Source organism: Vombatus ursinus, unplaced genomic scaffold (assembly GCF_900497805.2).
Source record: "Vombatus ursinus unplaced genomic scaffold, bare-nosed wombat genome assembly UNPS02014811.1, whole genome shotgun sequence".
Lineage (NCBI taxonomy): Eukaryota > Metazoa > Chordata > Mammalia > Diprotodontia > Vombatidae > Vombatus > Vombatus ursinus.
This window is the reverse complement of record NW_020954589.1, coordinates 16,325,981-16,330,686: the sequence shown is the minus strand read 5'-3', so window position 1 is coordinate 16,330,686 and position 4,706 is coordinate 16,325,981. Positions and strand designations below refer to the sequence as shown.

At 39.1% G+C, this 4,706-nt stretch overlaps 1 pseudogene; it reads left to right on the top strand.

The window, feature by feature from the left end:
• The first annotated feature begins 1,976 nt into the window (after nucleotides 1-1,976).
• The window catches only part of LOC114053360, an 11,150-nt pseudogene continuing 8,420 nt past the window's right edge, over nucleotides 1,977-4,706 (top strand).

The window sequence follows — 4,706 nt, the reverse complement described above, 5'->3', positions numbered from 1 at the left end:
AAAGAAAAAAAAAAAAAAAAAAAAAAAAAAGCCTAGATATCCTATTCCAGAAATCTCTAAAGAAAGCTTCCCAGATCTCTTAGAACCAGAAGGCAAAGCAGAAACAGAAAGAATTCACAGGTCACCTCCTGAAAGAAATCCCAAAATGAAAACTTCAAGAAACATCATAGCCAAAATCCAGTTTCCAGGCCAAATAAAAAATACTACAAGCAGCCAGGAAAAAAAAAAAAAAGAATTCAAGTACAAAAGAGCCAAAGTCAGTATCACACATGATTTAGCAGCCACCAGCATAAAGAAGTGGAGAGCTTGGAATTTGATATTCCAGAAGGCAAAGGACACAGGTTTACAACCAAGAATATCCTACCCAGAAAAAAAAAAATTAGTATAACCCTGGAGAAGAGAAAAAAATGGACCTTTAATGATCCTTTAGAGGATCTCCTAGCATTCCATATGAAAAGACCAGGACTGCATTGAAGTTCTGTAGTTCAAACACAAGAGTTAAAAGAAAAATAAAATAAAAAGGTAAACATGAACAATGGTAAGGGACAAAACCAGGATAATGTATCCCCTCTAAACCCTATCATTATCAGGGATCATGGAAGGAGTCTAATTAGAGATAGTTAGATTTGTGCTTTAGGAAGATCAATATGTCAGCTGAGGGGAGAATGGACTCCAGTAGGGAGAGGCAGAGTAGGGAGTTTGGCCCAGTGATCATAGGTAGTCAATGAGCCTGGAGTCCAAAAAGATTTCCAGTCCAGCCTCAGACACTTACTGGCTGTGTGAGCCTAGGCAAGTCACTTAATCTCTCTTTGACTTGGTTTCCTCATCTGTAAAATGGGAATAATAACAGCACCTACCTCCCAGGGTTATTGTGGGATCAAATGAGATAATAATTACAAAGGGCCTAGCACATAGTAAGCGCTATATAAATATTAGTTGTTATTATGATGATTATTCTCCAGGGCACTCCTTTGAGGAAATTTCTCCTATCAGTTTATCATCTCAGATCTGTAAATGCTAAAAATTTTTACAATTTATAATTGTAGAAAATTTTCTACAATATTTCTACAATCTACAATTTCTAATTTCAGAATACTGCCTGTGCCCCTGAAGAGATTATATGATTGGCCCAAGGTCACACAGTCAAAATGAGTCAGGGGCAGGACTTGAACCTGGGTCTTCCTGACTCCATGTGGGTCAAGGGATGCTAAACTATTGGACAACACTCCTCCCCTCTTCAAGGTCCTCTCCAAGTCTTCTCTTCCTCTTCATTCCCCTGCCTCAAACACTTCCTCCTTTCTCCCCTCTCCTTTCATCCCCTCCCTTTCACCTCCACTTCCTTTCTCACATTCAACCCCAACGGGACTATACTGAGAGCATGGGAGGAAGCATGGGAGGGGAGGGGTGGGAGGGATGGGAGGGGTATGGGGTGGAGGGAAGGGGGGAGGGGAGGAAGCAGGGCTATTACCCAGCAGCCTCTGGGGAACTTAGGTCAACAGCGTCACTGAGACTTCTGCTGTGTTGCCTCTTTTCTCTCCCCCGGGGCAGGCTCTACAGCAGACTCGAAGACCACAGCCCTGCTCTCACTAGGGGACAATAATAATGAGGATGGGGCGGGAGAGAGGGCTGTTGACGTTCGAAATTCCACCACAGGCCTCGCGCAACAATCACCCTTCCCCCCACCCCGGCCCCCAACTCCCAACCCTTCTGAGCAGCCCGCAGCAGTTAGGGGCCCTGGACCGCGCATGCGCTGTTTTACGCCACCTCTCCATCCACAGTGTGCTTGCCTCGCCTCACCCGGGTCTTAGGTCTAGGGCAGAAATGTGACTTCCAGGCCAAGTCCAGTTCTCCTCCTTTTACTGATGAGGAAATCGGAGAGGTTGCTTTTATTAACTTTTTAGTTCCTTGGGAACAGAAACCCAGTTCTACCCTGGCACACAGTAACCGTTAAACTGGTGCTTCTTGCCTTGACTTAAATGACGTCCCCAAGGTCACAAGGAGTAGTAGGCAGAGATGGGAGTGGGACCCCAAATCCTCTGACCCCTCAGCCAGTGTGTCCTATGAAGCAAATGACTTTCACAGAATCGAAGGATGAATCTCAGAGTGGCTAGGGACCTCGGAGTCTTTCTAGTCCAATTCTGAACAAGAATCCCTTTTATCACAGTCACAATCCCCCTCTCCTTGAAAATCTCCAAGAAGGAGGTCACTGCTTCCCAGGTCAGTCCAATTCCACTTTAGAACAACTCTGAAATGTTTCCTAGTGCCAAGCCTAAATTTGGCACTTTTGCAACTTTCACCTCCTGTCCCTGATTTTGCCCTGTGAGGCTACCAGAGACAACCAGGCAGAAACAAATTTAATTACTTTTCTAAATCTCGGCTTTGAAATACTTGAAGGTAGCTATCATGACCCCTTGAACTTGAAGACAATTATCTTGTAACCCAAGTTTCCTGTTGGTTGACTGGAGTTACATCATCTGGTGATTTCCTTTTAACTCCCTTATACTCAAAGACTGCTTTAGATAAAACCTAGGTAAAATACATGAGGTGGGGAGAGTTGAGATGTGAAGTAAGAAAAAGTAAGAATTAAGGGCACAAAGCATTTCTTCCTCCACAGCATGTTCCAGTTTTTCAGTGTGCCTCTCCGTTTCTTAACATCGCCAAACACAGTAATTGCATGAACAAACCAAATTACACATATTACATTTTTAGATTCCTAACAAATGGAGGGACTTAATTGTTTAAAATATTTTATGTTTAAATGTTTAATATGATGTTTAATGCATTAAAATATTATTTCATCTTTTTAAAAATTCTCCAAATTTCAGTCTCTTTACCCTAAAAACAAAGCAACAAAACTAATACTTCCCCACTACCACCAATGAGTTGAAAATTTTTTGGAAAGACTACCAACTCTAGAGAAAGAAATGGAATATTGTATCTCTTGAGGATTACTAAAGGAGTAGAGACATAGTTTGGAGATATTGTGTGTTTGGTTCCAGACCATCCCAATAATGTAAATATCTCATGAAACAAATATAAGTTTTTTGTTTCCTACTGCATATAAAAGCTATCTTTTTTACACTATACTGTCATCTATTAAATGCTCAGTAGTATTGTGTCTTAAAAAAAAGACAAAGGATGTACTTTATTTTAAAAGTACTTTATTGCTAAAAAAAATGCTAACCATCGTCTGAGCTTTCAACAAATCATAATCATTCTGCTGGTAGAGTGTCTTGCCTCAATGTTGATGGCTGCTGACTGATCAGGGTGGTGATTGCTGAAGGTTGGGGTGGTTATGGCAATTTCTTAAAATAAGACAACAATGAAGTTTGCCAATTGACTTTTTCTTTCACTTGAACACTTAGAGGCTATTATAGAGTTATTAATTGGCCTAATTTTAATATTGTTATCTCTCAGGAAATAGGGAGGCCTGAGAAAAGGAAGAAAGACAGGGAATGACCAGTTGGTAATGTAGTCAGAACACCTACAACATTTCTCAATTAAGTTCATATGGTCATGGTTTGTGGAGCCCTAAAGCAATTACAATAGTAACATCAAAGCAAACTGATTACAGATCACCATAACAGATATTAATAACAATGAAAAAGTTTGAAATATTACAAGAATTACCAAGTGTGACACAGAGACATAACGTTAGCACATGCTGTTAGAAAAAATGGTGCCAATAGATTAGCTCAACAGACAGTTGCCACAAACTTTCAATTTGTAAAAACTGGTGATATTAGTAAAGTGCAATGAAGCAAAACACAGTAAAACAAAGTATGCCTATATATGAATGGAAAAGAAGAGACTCTCTGGTAAAAGTCTGATTTCCAAGATATATAGGGAATTGATACAAATATATAAGGACAAGAGTCATTCCACAATAAATGGACAAAATATATGAATAGGCATTTCTTAAATGAAGAGATGCAAACTATCAACACCTATATGGAAAAATACTTCTAATCACAAATAATAAGAAACATGCATGTTCAAACTACCCCATGTTTCCATCTTATACCCATCAGATTGGCAAAGATGACAAAAAAAGCAAAATGGCAATTGTTGGAACGGATGTGGGAAAATGGGCTCACTAATACAATTGTTAATGGAGCTGTAAATTGTTCCAACCATTCTGGAAAGCAATTTCTAACTATAGTTTCCAATTTGCTAAATTGTGTATACCCTTTGAACCAGCAATACCACTACTAGGCATATGCCCAAAAGATATCAATGAGAGAGGGAAAGGACCCATATTTGCAAAAATATTTATAGCAACACTTTTTGTTGTAGTAAAGAACTAGAAATAATATGAGTGTTCATCAATTGGGGAATGGCTGAATAAATTATGTAATAGAATATTATTATGCTACAAGAAATAGTGCATGAGATGGATTCAGAAAAACAACCAGGAAAACTTGCTTGAACTGATGTAGAGTAAAGGTAGCAGAACCAGGAGAACTATTTGTACAATTTGTAAAGAAAAACAATTGTGAAAGATTTAAGAACTCTGATTAAAGCCATGAACAATCATAACTCCAGAAGACTTCCTACCTTTTAGCAAAGAGGCAGTAGACTAGAACAGAGGTCAGCAAACTACCAAAGTAAGGCCAAAACCAGCCTGCTCCCTGTTTTTTGTACCACCCGCAACTAAGAATGGTTTTAATATTTTTTAAATAAAGTTTCTAAAGTGTTTTAAAATA